Source organism: Balaenoptera borealis, assembly GCF_965194805.1.
Source record: "Balaenoptera borealis genome assembly, chromosome: 17".
Classification (NCBI taxonomy): Eukaryota; Metazoa; Chordata; class Mammalia; order Artiodactyla; family Balaenopteridae; genus Balaenoptera; species Balaenoptera borealis.
Window position 1 is genome coordinate 32210459 of NC_138876.1, and position 25433 is coordinate 32235891.

The following is a 25433-nucleotide window of genomic DNA, read 5'->3' on the forward strand; positions in this document are numbered from 1 at the left end:
TGATCTAGTAATGATTATTTTGATAAATGGCTCTCAAATTTTAAACCTCATAAGAATTATCTATGGAACTTATTTAAAAATGCAGATTCCTGGGCATCATCACAAACATTCTGATTCAACGGTACGTTTGAGATGAGAATTAAAATTTATTTAAGTACCTCTTATGTGCCAATCAATGTTCGAGGCAGACGGGATACAGCCATGAACAAGAGAAAGTCTCTGCTCTTCTGGAGCTGACATTCAAGACAGGGAGATGAACAATAAACAAATAAATATATGATATAATTTTAGACAATGATGTGCTATAAAAGAAAAATAAGCATTCTAAGCAGGTAAACAGTAGTGAATCATAATATCTTATTTATTTTAAATGGAAGTGTCTTTATTTTTCATTATAAACATTAACACACCGAAAGAAAAAAAGTAAAACACTGTATGTATAAAATCGAAAGTGAAAGTTCCTTGAGAAATAATAATTATTAAGTTATGCTCACTTCTCTATCCTGCTTCTTGTGAAACATTTGAACATAATTGTGCAGAGATCCTAAGATTCATTTGTCCATTTAGCAATTATTTATTGAACACCTATTATGTGCCAGCCACAGTCCTAGGAGCTGGGACAAGCAATGAGGAGGCAGAGACTCTAAGGCTTACAGTCTTTCAAGTGGGAGATTGTGATAAGTGCTCTAAGGAAAAATTAAGCAGGGATGGTATTCAAGGAGTGGTGGGGGATAAATGGAAACAAGAATGAAAAGGTTTCTTCGCAAATAAAAGCAAGAAATTTTATACCAGAAACAACAAAGAAAGAGTAGGACTAGAGAAATCTTTTTTTTTTTTTTTTAGACTGTTGCTTTTTTTTTTTTAATTTTTATTTATTTATTTATTTATTTATGGCTGTGTTGGGTCTTCGTTTCTGTGCGAGGGCTTTCTCCAGTTGCGGCAAGCGGGGGCCACTCTTCATCGCGGTGCGCGGGCCTCTCACTATCGCGGCCTCTCTTGTTGCGGAGCACAGGCTCCAGACGCGCAGGCTCAGTAGTTGTGGCTCACGGGCTTAGTTGCTCCGCGGCATGTGGGATCTTCCCAGACCAGGGCTCGAACCCGTGTCCCCTGCATTGGCAGGCAGATTCTCAACCACTGCGCCACCAGGGAAGCCCCTAGAGAAATCTTAAAGTGAAGGGAGAGAACTGAGCGTGCGCATGTCTGCTGACCCCGGCTTTCTCACTGCAGGAGAAGGTCTTGTCCCAGAGAGCTGATAAAAACTGGAAAGAGACCTGAGGAACCTGGGGTGAAAGGTCAGCTTTAAAAAGACTGTCATGGAAAAGCTGATTAAGAGTCAGCAAGTTAGGAATCAAGAGATCACCAAAGAGCAGAAAAGCTCTGGAAAGCACCTCCAGCCAGAAAAACTTGGTCCAAGCTCCTGCCATCTCTCTCTGAACCACTCCCATCTCATGTCCCCACATCCCTCAAAACCTCCAACCTCATCTCCCTCAGCCACTCCTTTCCCTTCTCCACCCTGCAGCCTGGACCACGTGTCTTAGTTTGTGTCTTTTTTCACCCATCAGGCTGATTTCTCGCTGAGTTCTTCCAATCTGGAAACTCATGGCCTTCAGCTCTGGGGAAATCTTTAAAATGATTTCTTTGACAGTTGCCTCCCTCCATTTTAAAATCCTTTTTACTGTGAAATATAATATCAAATAAAAACCATAAGTTTATAATATGACATATATTCATAAGTAAAGACCTCTCTGTCCACTACTCAGGTCAAGAACTAGAGCACCACCAGCATGTTAGAAGCCTGGGGAGACTAATTCAGATAGGACAGTCAGGGAGGACGTCTCTGAGAGAGAGCATTTAAAGAGAGACTTGAACTGAACTTGAATATCTGGGGGGAATGGCCTTCCATGCAGAAGGAACGGTAAGGATAAAGTCTCTGAAACAGGAAAAAATCTGACATGTTCCAAGAACAGCAAGAAGGCCCATCAGGCTGTAAAGGAGAGTGAATGAGAAGTGTGGGGGGAGATGAGGCCAGACTGAGGCACAGAGCAGACCATAGGGCATCACAGACCATGGTAAGGATTTTGGAGTTTATGTTGAGTATGATGGAAACCACTGGAAGATTTTTGAGCAGTATATTATATGATCTGATATACTACCTTTCAAAATGATCATTCAGTTTATTATGTGGGAAATTGAAAGAGGGTACAATGGAGGATGGGAAAGACGAGTCAGGAGGCTATTTCAATAGTCCAGGCAGGAGATGGTGGTGGCTATAGTGGGAGTATTGAAGATGAAAAGTGATTGGACCCTAAGTATTTCATGAGATGAGCCAATAGGATTTGCTCATGGATTGGCTATGGAGTATGTAAAAAAAGAAAAAAGAAGATGGCTCTGAGTTTTTGAACCTGAACAATTAAATGCATAGTGGTACCATTGACCGAATTGGGGTACCCTAGGGGAGGAGCAGATTTAAAGGAAGACATACACATAAGAGTTAAGTTTGAAATGTGTATTATATGTTTAAGCGGAGATGTTGAGGAGGCAACTGAATATTAAAGACTGGCATTCAGGGGAAAGGTCAGGGGGACTCAAAAGTGGAAAAGCTCACCTCGGAAGTGAGAATAGATTAAGAAAGCAGAGGAATGAACTGTTTGGTTCTCTGCAATTTATAGATAAGGAAAAAGGGAAAACTCAAGGAAAAATAAGCCACTTCAGGAGGAGAGAAACCAAGTCAGCATGTTGTCTCTGAAGACAGTGAAGAAAGTTTTTCAAGAATAAGAAAGTGATCAGGAGTTCCCTCGTGGCCTAGCGGTTAGGATTCCAGGCTTTCACAGCTGTGGCCCGGGTTCAGTCCCTGGTTGGGGAACTGAAATCCCACGAGCCTCGCAGCCAGAAAAAAAAAAAAGAATAAGAAAGAGATCAATAGGTACAAAGGCTGCTGGAAGGTAAGAACTGACCATTGGGTTCAACAAAACTGAGGTTATTAGTAACCTTTGTAAATAAACTTTTCTTGGAATAGTGGGAACAAAAGCCTGATTGGATTTGACCTGGGGAAGAATAAGAAGAGAAAATATAGAGAGATTTTCAAGGGGGTTTGCTGAAAGGGGAGCAGAAGTATGGGGCAGTAGCTACATGGGAACAGCAGTCTAGAGAATAGTTTTAAGACTGGAGTTAATATAACATGTTTATATACTGAAGGGAAAGATCCAAGTGACAGAATTTGATGATGCAGAAGATTCAGGGGGATAACTGTGATGAACAGTTCTTGGGTGGGTTACAGGTGATAAAACCCAGAACACAAGTGGAAGGATTGCCTTACAGAGAAATAGGGACAGTTCATCTATTGTAACAGCAGGAAAGGCACAGGAATGTAGATTTTTCATGACCCTAGGTGATTCTGATGTGGGTGAGCCCCTAACCACATGTTGAGTAATACTGATTTAGATAAGCACATCTTATACAAGGAAGGAAAATAGATTCATGTGCCAATGGGAGATGAGGAGTGGGGCAGGAGATGTGAAGAGAAAAAGTGACTCTTCAAAGTGGGGCAGTTTCACTTTCAGTGCCACCTGGGCTGACAGCATCAGCCCTAAAAAGGAGGTGCAGCTCAGAAGAGGAAGGGGTACCGTGAGATTTTGCTCTCACCACTCAAATTCTATAGAGAGCCCCCTCTAGCCCTCTGCCCACCACCACCTCCTAGAACAGTGCCAAATCCCTTCCCAGTTGCTCCAGACCAGCAACACTTAGCTTTCTGGAGGTCACTGACTGAAATGAAGTTCTAATGAAAGTTTTGAACCTTCTCCCCAGAAAAAAAGTTATACAGTCACTAGAGCTCTTTGGTTGCAAGTCACAGAACCGCTTTTGATTGCACAGACAAAAATAATTTATGGAAGCATATGGGGAATTCACAGATACAGAGGAGAGGCTGACAAATTGACTAAAAATTAGGAATCAAGAAGTTCTAAAGGGTCCCAGTTATAGGAATTGCTCGGGCCCCTCTGCTACAATGAATAAATACCAAATGATTTCAGACTTGTATTACCTGGTTCATTATTCACATTAGAAAATGTGATAGTTTAATTAGTTTCACATGGGTCATATGCCTAGGCCTGGGCTGGATATGTGTAGGGCACCTTCATTAATACCTTACCAGAGTGTTTCCAATGAGGAAGAAGTTATACACCAAAAGAATATAACTCATCAACGGGGGTGATGTTATTACTAAAAGAATGTGGAATGCAGTAGACTAGAGTACCAAAAAAACTAATGTTTCAACTACTTATAAATACAAAATTTTACATATAATTTTGGAAGGTTCACAGACCTTCTGAAACCCATACATGTATCTTCTGGGATTCCAGTACCCACCAGGTCAAGAACCCTTAGTTTAGACGTAACCATTGAATATTCTTGGTTATCACTTTGCTGAATGCATAGACTACTGAGGTATTCTGGAGAAAATAAAGTGGTGGCTTTTCTCCCTATCATCTCCTCCCACCTCTCCCAGTCGCAAGAGCCTGGGTTGTCCACACCCTTCTGAAGGAGGAAGATGGCATTGAACTGCTGGCAAGACTTTACTGTAGCCCAGCATGTTACAAGAAAAGGGCTCAAATTCTGCAACAAGAAGACATGGGTTTGAAGCCCATTGCTGTAACCTCAAACCAAGAGAACCTCTTTGAGTTTCAGGTCTTTGCCCTTAAATTTCCCTACTTGCCTCAACATTTATTATGTGGTTCGTGTAATTATCTCAGAATATATTTTGTAAACTATAAAGTTAGGAACAAGTTTTAGATATAATCTGTATATCTATATGGATATAGATCAATAGATGATAGATATAGATAGATAGATAGATAGATAGATAGATGATAGATAATTTCAGTGGTTGTCAAGTCTGTTTAATAACAGAAACATCTGGGAATGTTTTTAATTCAAATACTCAGGTTCCTTCCCAGACGTATTAAATCAAAATCTCTAGGGGTGGGGATATATATGAAGACATATATGAAAGCATCTCACAGTATTCTGCAGTTAGCTAGATTTGGGGTCCCACCATATTTCAGATCAGAGTTATTCACTGTGATCTGCTGTTTGTTGACAACTCTGAAAAAAGTCAATATTACTAGTTGTGAGACTATCTAGATTTTGACTAGGTAAAGAAATATACTGCTAACTTACTCTGTACCATAAGATATAGCCGATCATATAGAGTCAGGGACTCCAACAGCCCCACTGAGGAAGTGCCAGTATAGCAATAACTTGCTTAGAACAAATTCTGCTCTCATGTATATGCTAAGAATCATTAAAGTAAGATTTTACAGCTCGTGATCATTTTAAGCACCATCAATTTATGAGTATGGCTGTTTCCACCATTTCAAAAACTTTGCAGAGAATTCTATAGCTTCCTGCAGTCCTTTAATATGGAGATGATGTAATGTATTCTTCAGTTGCAGAAAAATGAGAGAAATTAATGAGAATGTAAAATACAAAATAATGGTGCCAGGCTTAGCTATAACAACATTTTTTAACATGAGGGGTAGTTTTACAGTTAAGGTATGAGAATTCATTTTTTCCTTCAGTCTTCCTTAGAGGAGAAATAAATTGCACGAAGTATTTAAAAATCAAGGCAGAGGAGACCTTCCGTAAATACCTTCAGTTTCCTCAAACTTCTCTAGTCTCAGCTTTACACTGTTTTATACTAGATCTTAATAATGTCCTCATGCTGTTTCACATTTTTAAAAATGTTAACTCTTATAACATACGCCATAGATAAGCATGACAAAGGCCCTGTCATCTTTCTTGTAGCGAGTATTAAGTTTTCTTCCTGAAGGCGATGTTGACTTCAGTTGTATCTTCCTGAGAAACTAAAGGCAGCATGTTTCCACTGAGTGCTTTGCCTGGGTGGCTCCTTCCAGAAAGGAGAACCAACTCCTTCCTTGCTAACATCTACTAGACAGAAGGCCATCTTAGAGATGCCAATGTGGAGTCAGGAATACCGTAAATCGGGAGGCTGATCCTTGAATTAATCAATGCAAATGTTTCAAGTTGTAACATTTTAAACAAAACTGACTACAAATGTAAATTGAGAAACGCAAATACCTCCTTGCGTAATTAGGCAAATACCTCCTTGCGTAATTAGGCAAATACCTCCTTGCGTAATTAGGCAAATACCTCCTTGCGTAATTAGGCTATCTCCCCTTACAGGTTTAGGTACAAAGGACAGCCCTCAGTGTTGCACCATGCAACAATGGGACCCCTTCATCACAGATTAGAAAGAGTTCAGTCTCTCCTCCTCCCGGATCCCCCTGTCCTGAATGTTCAAAAAGCCCCCCAGACTGCTTTCTAGAATCCAAAGTTCCATCTGATCTAACCTTAAGTCACATCGAAGCCAAGCTCCCTTCAGGCTGATGGAAGCTCAGCATGAAGTTTGGGTTTCTTCAGAAGTTAACACAGTGCTGTTTTTGCCACCATCACCTAGACAGCACATCGGCCCCTGATGTTATCACTAACTGCTGACGCTGTCACCACTACAAGAGCTCATAGTCACCACCTATAGAGACTTAAAGGGCCACTCCTGGTGGTTTTGACCCTGTTGTTAGACCCTTGGACTAGAGGATTCTACCACCTCTACCGTAAGCTGGTTGCTCTAAGTTAGTGGTTCTCAACCTTTACCTTTGATCAGAGGGACCTGGAGGACTTATTAAAATACAAAATGCTCATCCCCACCCTCAGAGATGCTGCTTTGGTAGGTCTGGAGGGGGACCTTAGAACATGCATTTCTAACAAGCTCCTAGGTAATTCTAATGTTGCCGTTCCAGGGACCACACTTCCCCAGAACAGCAGCCCCAGACAAGTCCCTTCCCAAGACTGTCTGAAGCAATTCTCCATTTGTTTCTGGTGTTGCTTCTCCAAGGGCATAAATCCTGGCTGGTTCACCCCAAAGCAAGCAGCTGAGCGAGCTACCACTGTGGCAGAGACTCCTGACAGGACTGCACTAGTGCTTCTTAGAGTGAGAGAGGAAGAGCCTTCTCTGGCCTGGGCTCCTTGCCTTGCAGTTTTAGAATCTGCTACTCAGACACTTCCCCAGCGCTCAAGTCTGCCATCTGGATGCAGGTATACATAGGTTCTGGTGCCCACTGCCTCACTGGCCCCAGAAAAATCATTGTGCTTTAACCATCTAACTCGTTACCCAAGCCAATCCTCTAGTTTTAAGTCTTTTTACCTTCTACAGTAATTTTATCTCATAATTTCATCAGTGAAGTTTCTATACCTACTCTAGCACTAGGCCTTACTCAGGACCAACAACTCTGCCTCAGTAGGTTTTTATAACACTTTTTTGTGACATCTCAATCTTTTCTGTCCTAGAGGGAACCTGGGTTCCTAATGCAATTTAGTTCACCCCTGTCTTAGCAAACTTTGAGCTCCATGTTTGAGATGCTGCAAAGAGACCAAGGGTGGCTAAGGGCTTCTAATAAATTTTATCTCCTTAGGTGATAATCTCTAATTGATACAGTACATTTTTCGTGGAGACACGTGTGCGTGTACATACACACAAACACACACACAGGAAAAAAGAAATTACAGAACAAAGAAAAAACATGCAGGGTTTTCCTTTGTCATGAGATTGCTGTACACACTGGCAGTCCCATGCGTCATCGTGGATTGGGCATTAAGTTGTAGAGGAATCAATAGTTGTCGGTTGTATAACACATCCCAACCCCTGACACTTAGTAATAAGCATCGTGATGTCATCACAAATATGAGCATCGTTACCAAGTACATAAGTAGACAGGTAAATCTTTTTTTATGATTGTTGACCTTTGTTATTTCAGCACGGTGTTTTATTATATATACACCCCTAGTAGGCTTGGAAATAAATATTAATAATAACAGACGCCTTGCATTCTGGCCAACATTTCCTTATTTGATATGTATAGAGTTTTAAATGCGTTACAAAGGCAAAATTTGTTCAAGGTTATTCACTACCAATGTTTACTCTGTAAAGTGCCTTAGGGCATTCTCAGCATAAAGGGTATTGTATAAAATGTTACTTTCTGTTCCTGTCACTAATCTAATAGAATACCTTCTGGTATGGCTTAAGGTAAGAATAAATCACTCATCATCACCTTTCACAGGTAAACAGCAATGAGGTAGAAAATTAAAAATTAATAAAATATAAGATTTTTCCATTGTAGATAAAAATCATATTTGTATTTAATAATTGAAACATCTTAAATGCAAGATTAAAATCTCATCAATTTTTTAAAAATATTTTGAGTAGGAAGCTTTGATTTTGTTTTCATGCTACTGTACAATTAGTACTCAATTATGCATAGGTTGTGCTTTTACAAATCTTTTTCTTCTGTGAAATACAATACCTATATGCACAAAATAATAATGTGGAGTTCAATGAAGCATCACAAAGGGAAGATCTATATAACTATAACCCAGGTCAATGGAGACTGTCAAGATAGGGGGATTATTCTGCAAGTCAACATACATTGCCAGCACCCCAAAGCTTCCTACCCATCCACTTCTGAGCACTAACCCCTGTCTTCTAGAGAAAACTACTATCCTGACCTATACAGCCATCACCACTCTGCCTCTTTTCAGATGACCACCTGAGCTTGCATCCCCTAAACCCTAGGGTACAGCTTTGCCTCCTTTTTGAACTTTATATAAATGGAATTACACACCATGTGTTCTTTTGTGTCTGGCTTCCTTCACTTATCACTGTGCGATGCATCTATGATGAGTATGTAGATATAATTCATTCATTTTCATTGCTGTAAAGTATTCCATCATATGAAGTAACACAATTTATATATGCATTCTAGTGTGGATGGACATTTGAGTTGTTCACAGTTTGAGACTGCAAAACACTGTAGGTGTTTGGAGCAATATATTTTTCAGTAAATCAATAGCAGTCAGAAATGTTGTACAACACTTCCCTACGGCAGACCCTTAGTGTTGAGCTCTAATGAGACTAGCACAAATGTGAGCATCATTGCTAAGTATATAAGTAGACAGGCAGTCCTTGTACATAATTCTTGTCACAAACTTGCTAGCATTTCTGTTGAGTATATACCTGGACGAGGAATTTCTAAGTCATAGGGCGTGTGTGTCTTCAACTTCCCATCGTTTATGCCAAAGTGTTGTATTAATATGTACTTTCACCAGCATTAAATAAATGTTCCTGTTGCTCTTCATCCAGGTCTCAGCTCAGATTTTATCTCCTTTGAGCATCCATTCCTGGCCTTTCTAGTTAAAGTAGCTGTCTAGTTAAAGTACTCCACACACCCCCATGCCCCTTACTCTTTTGTCCATTACTCTAATTTATTTTCTTCCTGCCACTTCCCACTATCTGAAATCATCTTATTTTTTCCTGCTCTCCTCCACTGGGAGGTAAGCTCCATGAAAGAGGGACTTTACCTTGCTAGTGTCTGGCACATAATGTCTGGAACATAATAGACTCTTGATACATATTTGTTAAGTGAACAGTTGGGAACTTCCTGTATTTAGTAAATACGCACAGTAATGCCAGTAGAAAAGATTTTACAGAATATAAGCTTTGCAATCCTTTTTGAATAAAAGTTTCACGCTCCATGTAATATGTTTAATAGCCAGTGTTCAGGAAAATAATTGTCCATTTAGATTTTCCCATAATATGGCCATCATGACATATGTTGAATAATTTTTCTTTTCTCATGAACACAGTGGACACCAGCATTTCATATCCACTGTGAGAAAACAGATGCCTATAAATCAAGGCTTCCTATTTTTTTGAAGTACAGTCCATAATAATCAATTGACGAGCCTGCTATAAATAATAATGCATGGTTTCTCAAGGAACCTAGCATGTAACTGATTAAGAAGCTAGAGGCCTGTGATTTTTTGATGTCTATGGAATCATTCAACCAACTTTATTGTCTTGTTTTTAGCTAGCACTTGAAATAAAGGTTCATGAATCTTTAATGTGCATCCAGCCTCTATGGAATAGAGAAGTAGTAGTGTGTGACTCTTGGAATATGTTCAGCCCTATCTTTGCATTTCTACTGTAAAGCCATGGCGACAAATACCCAGGGAGGTAGCCAACCATGAACTTCTTCTGTGTCCAGAGCCATCCTCAAGTGAATCCAAATACTTGAGGCAGGCAATGATGTATTAGACTATATTTTCACAAATACAACACACACACACACACACACTAAATGGGCTATCCCCAAATCACCAAATACTCAACTAATGCGGCTATGGATCAGAGAGGGATGTTTATGTTCTAAGTTCTTGATTGGTCCATGGTTTCTCTTTTTAAGGAAAGCTGACCTTGTGACCTAACTACTCTGGCTACAGTGAATTGGAACAAGGATGGGTACCAGACGCAAGGCTGGCAAGGGACATGTGAAAGGCATGAGACCTCTGCTAACAGAGCTGCTATACCTGGGAAAGTCACCAACTAAATAAATCAGGTTATCTCTATTGTAGAGTTTAAATGCAGGGCATGTGTAGTGTTCGAGGGAGATGGGGAAAACAAGACAGACTATGTGATTTTAATTACATAACTTGGGAACTATAAATCACAGTTGTATTTCCTCTATAATCCTGCAAATATTAAAATTATCCATGAGGACGGAAAATAAAAATGAATAAAAACTATGAGCATTATCTCATGCAGAGATCTCCTAATCTCTGATTTAAGGCTTTGTGCAACTTTCTCCCGGACAATGACAAAAATATCAGTTGAGAGGAAGGGCAGAGCAGACGGAAATTGAGAGAAAAGGCAGGAAGCACAGGTATGAGACAGTACAAGCTATTAGGTAGTAGAAACGATAAGTAAGCAAAAATCAGTAGGTAACAAGTAGGAGAAAAGAGAATACTAGCTGTAAGGGCTACAGAGGTTGTGACTGAGAATAAAATAGCAGAGTCATAGTGGTGAAATATTAAGTAACAATACTGCTAAGGAGACAAATACTATCACTAGAATCACAATGACTCACAAAAGTTCTTACCATTTCTGTAACACCTGATCATGTGGCTGCAGTGTTTATTGGTCTTCCCTTCATTAAAATTTCTTGTACTCAATAACCACCTGAGGTGGGAATTCAAAATCTACTACCACCAACCCCCAAAAGTTTCTGATCTAGCAGCCCGGGGGCATGGCCTAGGAATCTTCATTTTATGTATCTGAGCCTGATATTTCAATGAATCGCCCCTTAAGAAACATTAATCTAAGATATCCTGAAGTTGTATATGTTCCTCGAAACTGGAAAGAAAAATCTGCCTAAAATAGATCCCACATGTGACTTTAATTTTGCAAAGATAACCCAGAGTTGGAGCATTTAAAACACATTGCTGTGTTAGTTTTGTGATTATTTTCACATTAAATCTTATTGCTAGAAATGTTACATTTCAACTATTTCAAGTTAGGTCCCTCGCCATCTCAATCTCCATGGACAATATCAGACTTGTCTCCCTCTGTTCCCTCGAAGAACTCTGCTCCAGGCAAATTCACTGATTCCCAAACACAGATCAATATTTTTTATGTCTGAACCCACTCATATTCCCATCTACCCTATCTCCACTTAGGAGAATAGTGAGGAAAGAGCTGTAGGGTTGGCCTGTGCGGAATACGGGGTAAGGAGAGTGTTGGGTCCCACAAGACTGAGTTTGGGGGTTGGAATGGAAACTAGAACTTCCTGCTAGAGACAGGCCAACAGGCCAACAATCAAGACAATAGTCAAGTCAATATCTACTGGTAAATACTGAGTTTGAAGACTGGAGAGAGTAAATCCAAAACCAGCGCAGAAGCTGGAGTCAGGAACCAAGGCAGAGTCTCAGAGCTAGAAGGATAGAACAGGCAGAAATAGAGTCTAAGTACCGAGAAGTCTAGTCAGACGTCACAGGCACCACTGGGTGCTTGTGACTTAAATTCATGGGCTGATGAATACATGGTGAATGGATGATTCAGGCCAGAGTAATGACCCTTGTGTATTAAATCATCTCCTAACAACCTACTTAAAAGTCTCAGATCCTTGTAGGGCTAGATGTTTGCCAAGACAGTCTTTGCTCTGGTACTGGTACTGTTTGTGGGCAGAATTTCTTTATGCCATTTGACTGGTAAGTAACATCTGCGTGTAGATTGGTGTCTCAAAATCTTCTTCTGTAAAATGGGAATTATATTAGTACCTAATCTATAAATTAGTGAGGATTAGAAGAACTAATACAGGAAATTAGATCATGTATATGTGCCTGGCACTTAGCAAACACCTCAAAATTATTGATTACTGCTGCTGCCATTGTTGTTTAATTGTCATTGTTGTTATAATTAACTATTACCTATGTACAGTCAGTTATCTTGACATCTTCTTTATGCTAGATCTCTTGATACTGACTTCTTGCCAAGACTATGTCACATGTTGTTGGCTGTTTCCCTCTAGATGCTATATTACAGACTGAACTCTCTCCCAGCAATTTCCATGTCTGATCCTGGCATTTGATCTATACTATGGTCTGAATGTTTGTGTCCCTCAAAATTCATATGTCAAAATCCTAAAGCCTAATGTGATGGTATTGGAGGCGGGGTCTTTGGGAGGTGATTAGGTCATGAAGGTGTAGCCCTCATGAATGAGATGAATACCCTTATACAAGATGCCCAAGAGAGAGCTCCCTCACCCTTTCCAACATGTGAGGATACAATGAGAAGTCTGCAACCAGAAGAGGACCCTCACCCGACCATGCTGGCACCCCGATCTCAGAATTTTCAGCCTCTCAAACTGTAAGAAATAAATTTCTGTTGTTTATAAGCTACCTAGTATGTGGCATTTTATTTTAACAGCACAACCTAAGACAACCCACTACCTACTACTTCCTCAGAGTGTTACCTGTCCTACCAGGTAACAGGCCATTCCTACTCACGCCCCCAGATAATACAGATTCCTTCTCCCTTACGAGGCATTTTTGAAGCCCTAACTGAAATACGTCCTTCTTCGGAAAGCCTTACATAACCTAAAGGGTTCTCCCCACTCTCTGGAATGCCTACTATATGTAGTCTGAATAATTAATCTGCCAATTAAGCACTTACTGCCTTGTGAAATCTTTTCAATGAGTCTCTCAAATTGTTATTTAAATAATGTATTATTATTTAATTTATCACACATCTGTCTTGTGTACCAAATAAGATAGTACCCTCCTTAATGATAGCAACTGTATCTTATTCATCTTTGTATGCCCTACAGCTAAGCACCATGCTTTGCACAGAGCTCAATAAATATATGTGATTTGATTTGAAATGCTTAAGTTAGAATACCATAAAAGACTACGCTGTTCCACACACTGAGGAAGATATTAAGATTTAAAGAGGCCATTAAGGACTAATCCTATAACTGAGAAGAGAGTAAATTGCTTACTTTTAGGCAGATGTGCTAACTTTCTGGGCCACTAAGTTTCTATTTAAACAATTTACTAAAAGTAAGTTACTAAACGGATCCAGGCAGCTCAAAAAGGTTAATACCTGTTACTTCCTTCTAAGAAGTAAGCTGTGCATCCCTTCGCTGCTCTGAGCAACCTCAGCCAAGTCCATCTACTGATGATAAGATATTAAGAATTATATTTACACAAACTAACCATTTGGGCTGAACTTACATAGCTGACCAGAGCGGTTGTGTAAGCTGCCTGATTGCGGTGCACTGCTGCTACCCAGTTGCTACTGACTTGCCATGATATAAACATCACTCTTCCCTTCTTACCTTGTATTCTAAAAAGCTCATATGTAACATGGGAGAAAAGGAAAAAGAATTAAGCCAATTGATGCTGGAACTGCACTCAGGAGTAGGGATACAAAGAGATTTAAAACATGAAAATGTCATGCCTGCTTTGGGGAGCTGTCATCCTATTTGAGGGTGAAGAGTTGGGGAAGGATGTCGATAGGAAACACATAAGCAATTATGTACAATGTGGTACATCCTATAAGAGTGATGCTTGCAGTGCATTCTGGGAAGAAGAGTGAGGAGTCCTGCCAGCTTTAGGGGAGAAGTGGGAGTAGCAGATATCTGAGCTCTGCCTTAAGGGGTTATTAGGAGGTCTCCAAGGGAGACAAGAGGAGAAAAAGCCTTCCAAACAGAGAGAGAGGTGCACGAACAAAGAAATGGTCTGATTAGGAAATGGCAAGAATCATGGAAATGCAGGATAGAAAAAGACCTTAGAAATACTTTAATCCAAGCTGAGAATTTTATAGACCAAAAAACAAAAACGAGGCCACAGGATGTTAGGTGATATGTAGTTATGCAATTAAGAATGGCGGAAAAACTAATCTTGAACCTGCATCTGTCTGACCTATGTTAACTCTAATGTTTAGTCTACCTCGATAAGCTGCATATTTCATAAAAGTTCAATGCAAAACCAAGGATTGGTAAATGAATGCTAATCAATTGGACGGACGTTCCCCACCAGTTGTGTTCATTCATTCACTTACTCATTCACTCAACAAATATTTATTGGCATCGACTAGGTCCTCTGCTAGGAGATAGGAAGCTAGCACTGCCATAGCGACCAAGACAGACAAAAACCAGGATCTCTCAGAAGTAACAAATTCATGGAGGATTTACACAAGTAAACGGACAGTTAGAATTGGGTTAAGGGTCGTGGCAGGGGAAGTAGGGAGTGCTATGAAAGCACAATGCACTCAGGCTAAGACCAGCAGAGTTTGAGAATGAAGTGGCAAGGTGTTCCACAAAGAGGTAACAACGTGCGTAAAGGCCCAAAGATGAATGAAGATTCACATATAAGAGAGTGCCTTGCACATAAGGAGAACTAAATTATGTTGTACTTTAAAGGACATATGAAGTATGGAAGTCTGATTGGCTTCCTTTCTCCCTGTGCCACCCCTCAGCCAGCGCCCATTTATCTTTCAAGTTGCAAATGACATGCTACTGCCTCCCTTCCCTGGCACCCTCAAACTCAGGTCCCCTTAGTGCCATGGGTTTCTCTTCATTGTAGACTTCAATTGATGGTTTATTATCTGGCTTTCTCACCCAACTGTAAGTTCCTTGAGGGCAGGTACCATGTCCCAGCTTACTGCAGCCACTGCCGTACCTTGTTCAGTGTCTTGCACAAATATTTGTGGAGTTAATGCATGCACATTGTGATAGACAGGAAAATGCCCCTAAAGATATCCTAGTCCTAATCACTGGAAACTGTAAATGTTACCTTATGGGGAAAAGTGGTTTTAGCAGATGTGACTAAGTAACAATCTGGAGGTAAAGAGATTTTTCTGGATTATCCAGGTGAGCCCTAACTGCAATCAGAAGTGTCCTTAGAGATGCAGAGGGAGATTTGACTACAGACAGAAGAGAAGAAAGCCATGTGACCACAGAGGTAGAGATTGGAGTGATGCAGCCACAAGCCAAGGAATACCAGATGCCACCAGAAGCTGGAAGAGGCAAGGAATGGATTTTCCCCTAGAGACTTGGGAGGGAGCACAGCCTCGCTGACTCCTTGATCTCGGCCAAGTGATAATGATTTTGGACTTCCAGTCTCCAAAACTGTGAGAGAATAAATTTCTGTTGTTTAAGCCACCAAGTTTGTGGTAATTTGTTAAAGCGGTCACATACACTAATACAAACACTGATATACACCTTTTCCCATAGGGATTGTTTTGATTTTGCTTCTGGCAATTAATTCCTTTGGACAGATTCCTAGAAATGGAATTATGGGTCAAAATATATGACCGTTTTGTCGCTCAATGAAGATTACTAAATTGATTTTAAAAAACAATTTATATAAACACCAACATAGTAGGAGAATGTCTATTCACCATACCCTCTCCATCACTATTTTCATAAATTCTGATGTATGCTATGTTGATATGCAGAAATAGCATTTCAATCTTGTTTTAATTTATATTTCTTTGGTTGCTAATGAAGTCAAATATTTTGCCATATTTGTTTATTTTTTTTTGCATATGTGAAGTTAGTTTTTTAGAGAGATTTGTATATATTCTTTCCTTAGTAAAGATATTAAACTTTTGTTTCTTAAAGGTGCTAAAAATATCTTACTCTATGGCTTGTCAGTTTATTTAGGTATTTGTTTTTTAAGGGGCTATGCACTTTTAGCTACACGAATAAGACAAACCTGTTGACCTTTTCCATGGTGCTTTCTTCTTTTGCCTCTAAGCTTACAAAGTTCTCCCCTTTCTGGAAGCCCGATAGAAAGTAAATCCTATTTTCTTTTAGATTATCCATGAATTGACTTTATATTTAACCCTTCTGCCTGAAATTTACTTTTTTGTATGGTGCAGAGTGAGTAACTAAATTGACTGTTTTTTCACAGTATAACAATGCCAATTGTTGCATCATTTATTGACTAATCAGCTTGTTCTCCACTGCTTTGTTATGCCTCTTTTGTTATGTACTAAATTCTTATATATAATGGCATCTGTTTCTGGTCTGCATATTGTGTTTCTCTGACCTGACTGTCTATCATTGCATCAGTATCATACAGTCTTAAACACTGCATTTTGAAATTTGTTTTCAAACATGATAGGTCTCATCCCTAACCATATTACTTCTGTTTTTGAAGTATTTCTCTGCATTTTTAATCTTTCAGTAACTTTTCAAAAAACATTCTAAACTAATTTTATATTCTTTTGAAACAAATTTACTCTCTAGTTTTCTCCACAACAAAAAATATAGTCACAAATCCATAATAAGTGCTTAAACATACTAGCTGTTATTAATACCGCTAAACAACAACTTTCATAAAAACCCACTTTTTGTCTATCTGGTTTCCGTGCTATGTAGAGTAGTTTTTCATTTTGCCAGTTAAAAAACGACCAAGTCTACGAATTATAGCCAGTCTTCTTTTAGTGAACAAAATTATTGCTAGCATCCCTCACACACACACACGCACGCACACACACACACACATACTTGCTAAGTGGTATCTGTTTTAAAAGGCTTTAAAATATATGATTAAGAGAGTGGTTCTCCTCACAGTAGGCTGAACTGACCCAGAGTCTTTTACAGGACTCTTCTCAAGTTTCCAAAACTGCTGAGCTGTATTTGCCCCATAAGCTCTGAAACCACATGTGCACTTTAATAAAAATTAGGTTAATGGTGGAGTTTGTCTAGTGTGAGAAACCACTCACTTCTACATACTACGAAACATCTTGCAATAACTTTCAAACTCTATGCAATATTGCTTATTAGAGATAGCTGATCTCCTAGACTCTTCCTTATCATCTCTTGCCGTCCAGGAGCAAAGCTAATCCTTAGGGATCACCTATTTGTGCAGTTAAATGTTATTTCTTCTACATTTATTTTTGTCTCCTATGAGCTAAGTGCTGGAATACAAAAATTAATTAGCAAGAGAAGTAGACAAGTAAACAACTACAATGGAACTCTGAGATAACAGCTCCCTTCCTTTCAGTGGCGTCAGCAGAAGTTTTTTATCTTGAGAATAAGGCAGGGTGGAAACCACAGGGATCCCTCTCTTAACTGTATTTAGTTTTCTTTGAAATAACTACTGCCACCTCCTATAATGACAATACAATAGGACGCAAAGTATGACAACAGACTACAGATGAGATGATATTTAAATTGGGCCTCAACGAATAAGTAGGAGGTTTTTTGTTTTGTTTTGTTTTTTTGTTTTTTTAATGTGGAAAAGAATGGGAGGTATTTTGGGAAAATGGAACATGAGGATGAGAGAGAACAGGGAATGTTCTGGGGAAAGAAACTACTCCAGGACAGCAAACGTGTAAAATGTCAGTTATAAACACATATGGAGAAGATAAGATATATCATAGAGGATCAAGTCTTAAAAAATAAGTTGGAGATTGATTATGAAAATCCTTAAATGCATTTGGTCTCTATATTCTTGTCAATGAGAGTCATATTCAGCTCTAAAGTAAGAGAGTAAGACAAGTCATCAGCCAAGCCCTTCTAGCTTTCACTGCTCCCACTTCACTAAACTATCACCATCAAGGCCACAAGCAGTTTCCATGTGGCAGATAAGTGTTTTTAAAAGTGTTAAAAAATATAATGCTGATGGACATATAGAAGGTTGATTAGAGAGGATTAAGACTTGTGGCAGCAGTACCATTTGGGAGACTGTTCCCACAATTAAAGCAAGAAATGCGAAAGGTCTGAAAGAAGGAATTGGCAATGGTTTACTGATTATAAAATTATTTACAAAAAGAGATAAATCTGTGATTTGGAAAGGAAGGAAGGAAGGGAGGGAAGGAGGGAGGGAGGAAGGAAGGAAAGCAGGAGGTAAGGAGAGAGAGAAAAGGAGCCAGAGGGAGGAAAGAAAGGAGAGACAGACTATAGGTAACCAGAAATGAAGGGTTTTATTGGGTTTGATTTTCAGGAAAACTTCACATAAAATTACGTAAGGAGAGTAGCTTCTGATTTTGTAATTCTTAAAGACTATAACAGAAGAACTTCTGTAAGCAGACATTTGGGATTTGCCTTATGACACCAACGCTCACACAACTGAGAGAATTAAGGCTGATCATTAAGGCTGGCAATCAGGGTTTTTCAGCTCTTGTGGATTTAATAACACTTAATTTGCAAATGCTTGTGCCAGAAAGACTGCATCTTCACAAAAATCAAAAATCAAAAACATGAAAACATAGCAAATAAACAAACACAAATATTTGATTAAATAGCTGAAGAAAAACAAAAACCTGAAGAAAACACTCCAGTGATTCAGTATATCCAAATAAAACAATCAGGAAAATGTTGACCAGAATGCTTTGCAGGATGCTTTAAAGGATTCTTGGAAGAACTGTGGTTGTGCCTAATCTCACCGTCTCCCCCAGAGTCTCAAAGAAAGAAGCATCCTTCTTGGTTTGGGTTAACCTCTCTGCCCGGGTTCCTGAATCCATTTCTTCCCATCTCCTGAATCCATTTCCTCTCATCTCCAGGAACTTGCTGTGAAGGTATTTCCTCTTTCTCCTGTATTTCAACATCTTGTTCTCTCCATAGGTTCCTTTCAGAAGGCTAAACCAGCTCAAGTTTCCATTTGAAAATATTCACTCCTTGGCTTATTCACTCCACCAGTAATCTTTGTCCCTTCTCAGCAAGCTTCCCCAAAGAATAGTTTTTCTTCCCTTATTGATTCTTCAGTGAACTCTAGTCAAGATTCTGCCCTTCCTACTCCGCTGACTCTGCTCTGGCAGAGGTCATCTTTGACATCCTAACACACTGATCTCTTTTTATTGGAAATCTTGACCTCTGCATCACTTGACTTCTTCCTGCATGGAACAACTCTTCCTTTGGTCAACTGGAAATAGTTCTCTTGAGTCCCATGCTACTAATCTTGCCACTCCCCTTGATTTATTTGCCATATCTCTTTCCTCTCCAGTCCTCTAATGGTGGTAATTGCCAGGGTTGACTTCTCTATGGCTTTCCAATATTAACATCCTCCTATGTGATCTTATCAATTCCTGGAGCTACAAGAGCTTGACACCTACCTGCCGGTAACACTCAAATCCAATGCCTCTATATCAGACCTCCCTCCTGTGGTCCAGAAATACCAATTTTACTGCCTAGATTACTCACTGACATCTCAAAATCATCTCAAAGCTATATTCTATATTTGCTTTTCTTCTGAACTTTCCCCATTATTAGTGAATAGCCGACCCTCTATCAGGTCATTCAAGCCAGGAATCTAGGAATCAGTTTTGATTCCTCCCTGCCCTTTATTCCAATCCACAGCCAAGTCCTGTTGATTCTACCTTTTCACAATCATTTTTCCAATCTGTCTCCTTCTTTCCATCCTTGTGGCTACTGCCTCATTCAGTCCCTTAGAAACAGTTCTCTAAGGTTCTCCCTGCCTCCAGTCTAACGTCCCTTTTATCCCTCTACTGTGTTATGGTCAGAATGTTTTTTCTCAAACTGCAGTTCCTCTAAGCCCTGCTTCTTTATACTTCTGTGTCTGCTCACCCGTATGCCTTGGCCTAGAGTGTCTTAGTCCTTGTTTACTCACAAAGCATTTACTCACTTTTCAGGCACATTTCAAGGATGACTTTTTCCGTGGAGGTTTCTTAACCTTCCCAACCCCATAAAATTGATCGCTCATCCCTATGCCTCCATCGCATCCTTTGCCGACATCTGCCACGCCACCCCGAATACTTCATTGCACCGTAAAATAATTCTACAGGATTCTAAGTTCCTTGATGTCAGAACCCACTTTAGGTTCCTTGATGTCAGAACCAGAACGTATTCGTCCTTCTACTCCCATCACAAACACACTGACAACAACATAAGCTCGCCGAATGAGTGAACAGCCCTTACAGTGTCAGGAGAATAAACCTCTCACCAAAGACAGTCCTTCTGGTCTAAAAACGGCAATAAAGTAACACATTAAAAATACACTACATCAACACACATCTCTACCTCAAAATTTGGTTCTGCCTCTAAACTATAATACAATCCTAACTATAACAATAATGAAATATTAAATTCTCATTGAATAATGTTTTCCAAGGCAGATGGCAAGCGTGGATTTTTATGATTGCCTGGAGATTTGCCATACAATCCAGTAAGGCCCTTCCAGTAACTGCAGCCCCTCTGCTGCTGCCCCACGTAGGAACAGTGTGCCCTTGCCGACCTCCGAGTGCTTCCTCTGGCTACAGTTACACACCTGCAGGCCCTGAGCCACCAAAGTGCTGCTGGTGGATAAAGTGCAGACAGCAAAGAACAGGGGCAACATTATTTTACATGGGCAACTCTGTGCTTTTCAAAGCATCCCTGGTCTGGAGTCAAGCTTACACCAGGATTCTACTGAAAATGTTATCCAGCACTCATGACCTTGCCTTACTTAACTTTCTCTTCCTTCCTCAACCTAGTTTGACTACCTGAATCCAACCCATTTCTTGCTCTGACTTTTAGTTCATTCTCAGAGTTAATTCCAGGAGGACATGTACCACATTCTATAAGCAAAGGGAGAAAACAGCTAAGTAAGAGAGAATTCATTGAAATTTGGCAAGAATACAAAAAAAAAAAAAAAAGCCAGAAATGGGGGTGCCCAGTTGCAGAGATCAGAGACCAAGATTTACGAGGAACTACTTGCAGTGGTGACCATTTTGCAATGTACAGAAATACCAAATCACAAGGTTGTGCACCAGGAACTAACATAGTGTTATAGGTCAATTATACTTCAACAAACAAACAAACTCATAGAAAAAGAGATCAGGATCATGGTTACCAGAGGCAGGGGATGGGAAGAGGGGGAATTAGATGAAGGTGGTCAAAAGGTACAAACTTCCAGTTATATGAGGAATCAGCACTAGGGATGTAATGTACAAATGATTAATATAATTAACACTGCTGTACATTAAATATAAAAGTTATGAGAGTAAATCCTGAGTTCTCATCATAAGGAAAAAGTTTTTTTTCTTTTTCTTTTATTTTGTACCTATATGAGATGAAGGATGTTCCCTAAACTTACTGTGATAATCATTTCATGATGCATGTAAGTCAAATCATTGTGCTGTACACCTTAAACTTACACAGTGCTGTATGTCAGTCACATCTCAATAAAACTGGAAGGGAAAAAAACCAAGGAGCTACTTGCAGACGCAGTCTAATCTCAGCTACAGTTCCTTGAGAAATTAAAGATTACGTGATCCAAGGGGGAAATTCGCTGGGAAGCGCTTCAGAAGTAGAAAAGTGTAGAGTAGATCTATCAGAACCAGGCAGAACATTACAGGAACTGGCCTAACCCCCAAGAACAGGCAGGTGGGGAGTCATTACAGGAGCCCCACTGTTGGACTCCCAAGCCTTTGCTTATGGGGTGAACACCTGAAGCTGCAAGGGTGTTGGTGAAAATCAAAGCCAAGGTACATCAAACACCTTGCTTAGCACCCGGCGCATACGATGTGGTTACTGTTCATACCGCTATTATTGTCTCACACTTGACCGCACAAGGTCATCAGCCACTTTCTTCCCTGAGATTTATTTCAATTGGTTCAATGTTTTGCCACCTGAAGAAGCGTTTCATACTCTTTAAACCCTGAAATTTCATCATGTTCACTTTTCTTACAATTTTTTAAAGACGTTAATAGATTACTGTCACTTTTTCCTAGGGAATTCCACTGTGAATCTTTCTCTGCGTAGAGAATTTTCTGGTATACTCAGCCTTTCTCCAATATATTTAAATAATGTCACTGTGATTTTAAAATATGGTCCTCGTTCTTTGGTGACTCCATTTTGCTTTGTTTTGATGATAAGTTCCCAGACTCTCTCTGGATACACATTCTCAACCTCAATGGACCTCTCTTCCTCCACTTTGACCTTTAACTCTTAGAATTCCAACACTGATCCTCCTCACACTCTGAAGAGTTGAGATACATCTTGTTAGAGGCTTAGTAAAGTTTTTAAATATTATTTCTTAAATGGCTAAATATCCAGAATGGATCAATTCCAACACTTTTTCTACTAACATGCCAATGAACTGTAGCATGCTTTTTTTCCTATAAACATACACCCAATATCACACATAAAATATATATATATATATATTTTTAAATTTTATTTATTTATTTATGGCTGTGTTGGGTCTTCGTTTCTGTGCGAGGGCTTTCTCTAGTTGTGGCAAGCGGGGGCCACTCTTCATCGCAGTGCGCGGGCCTCTCACTATTGCGGCCTCTCTTGTTGCGGAGCACAGGCTCCAGACGCGCAGGCTCAGTAATTGTGGCTCACGGGCCTAGTTGCTCCGCGGCATGTGGGATCTTCCCAGACCAGAGCTCGAACCCGTGTCCCCTGCATTGGCAGGCAGATTCTCAACCACTGGGCCACCAGGGAAGCCCAAAATATATTTTATTAGCATATTTGATAAAACAAAGAGATGCATTTACAAGATGGATAATCCTACTAAAAATAATTGTCCTGTCATAAGAACGACATAAGGAACCAAATCAGCCTTTAAAATTTTGTTATACTGACACAAAGCCACGTACACACATTTCAAAGAAGCTTAGAAGAGATCAACAAGGGAAACTTTGTTCAGTTTTCTTATATTTGTGTTTTGAACTTCACAAAATTGATTCTATTGACACATAGAAACGAAAAGATCAGCAATGTTAACACACTCTGTGTCATATATATTGTCACTCAATAATACTCAATTATAAATTTAGCAACACAGAATCCTTCAGATGAGTAACTGTATTAATATTTTACCAAACTGATAGTCCTTTTTTAAAAATTGTTTATAATATTTGGAGATTCTGAAGATTGAAATCTGAACTCCTGTAAGAGTATACATTTCTTTGTTATTTTTTTGTTGTTGGTCTCACATTTTGCTCTTGTTCTGTGTGACACGTGCATGAATGAGGGTAGAGTTTCTACCAGCCTGGACCACGGCTACTGGAAATAGCACATTACCCAGGTAACCAGGACTCAAATCAAGTGCCTAAACAATAATTCTTTTATTGCTAAAACATACTGTTGATAGTAAATAGTTACACTCACTCCTAAAAAGAAAAGAACTAGGAAGAACTTGGAGTTCAGAAATGGACTCTTTCAAGTTCTTACAAACTTGCAACTTTGGATTACAAACTTCATAGCATTATATTAATGAAGTCATGATTGCTTGCATTTCAAATGTTGAAAAAGCTGACCAAAATGTTTAGTCTGCTGAACATGGAGAAAAGAGAACAAGAAAGGTGTAGACTTAAAAGGTTATACTTATTTCACAGATTAAAAAATATCTTTGCAATTGCTAGTGACATTTCTTTTCAAAGAGCATCCCAGTTTCTGATTTCTGCACACTTGGTTGGACTGTCTTTTATTACTGTTTCTCAATGGTCCACAGTTATCTTTCATGGTATGAAATGGTTCTTCAGTGTTCCTAATGGGTTTCCTCTGCATCCCTCACTTGCATTCACTTCCTTTAAGTTTTATATACAGTAAATGCTTAGAGTTCTCACTACACAGCCCTCATATCTTTCAAGAGCCATTAAGAACTCTACTTTTTAAAAAATAATTTTTACTACTCTCATTAAAACCATGAAACTTGAACCTACAAGACCCAATTTTGCCACTTACCAGCTTTGTAAACATGAACATATCACGGCTCTCTCTGAATCTCAGTTTCTTCCTCTGTAAAATGTGAATCATAATGACATCTCCCTTACTTATGCAGCCTCCACCAGAAACTGGTTGTTTGATTTGGGTGCATTACTTAACCTCGCTGAGCTTCCATTTCATCTTTTACAAAAAATTAAGGGTAATAATATTACCTATCTCGTAAAGCTGTTTAAGGATTAAATGAGATGTTACATGCCAGATATATGAAATTGGTACACAGCAATTGTTTTTAAAAATGTCAGCTCTGGTTATTGTTGAAAAGATAAAATGAATTAGTGTATGCAGCATGACAGAGTTGAAAGAGGAAGGGCTTCAGAGTTCAACAAACTTGGGTTCAAATCATGCTCTCCCATTTATTGGCTGTGACATCTTACATAAGTTACTCCACCACTCTAAGCCTTAGCTACCTTAATTGCAAGATTCAAAATTATAAATATTAACAGTAGTAGGAATAAAGGGCAGCATGAGTATTTAAGAAACAGTGGTTATTATGAGTATTATGAAAAACTAACTTGCAAAAAAAATCGTTACTCAAATAGTACTTATAAGAGAGTAGTATTCAGAGATACGTGAAGACCATATCTCAAGCCTTAGCAGCAAGAGTAAGAAGAAAGCCTATTCTAAAGAAACAGGAAAAACAACAACAATTAAATGGAACAAATCTGTGACCATAACAAAATAAAAACTATGGCAGCAAAATTTACAAAATGAAGAGAAAAGTTCATTGGTCTCACAAGCACAATCTTCTGCTTGGTAGGTTTGCCAAATAGCAACTGGTAAGTTATACATATATTTCTTTCTAAGAAAATCAGGCTTAGTCCATGAGTGACCCTCACCATAATTATAACAAACACATTTACTATCCAAAGCTAAAAAGGGAAGTATATATGTAGCATAATGTAATTCCAAAAAGTCAGGGTAGTAACTTCTTTTGGACTGGTCTGACATGCTAGGCTAGGGAAGGAGTTATATAGTGAGATATCCAGTCCTATTTGCTGTAGTAAAGTTGGTAGAAGTAGGGTCTTACTTTAGCAATGACACATCTGTCTGTCCATGACGGAATTTATGGTGACATAGGAAAATTGTTCATAATCATTTCCATTGTTGCTATAATTAAACACAAACACCCAGTATTCATTACCACATGACATTTTCCTAAAATTGTTTATATATTTTAAAAACAGGAAGTAGGGAAAATACAAAAATATACATATTCAATGAAAAGAAGCATAGAGGATTCATTTGTTCTATTACACGTGATATACACCTTGTTTAATGTATATATGTAGTATAAGGAAAAATGAGGCAAACTGCTATAACTATTAGACAAATATATTCAAC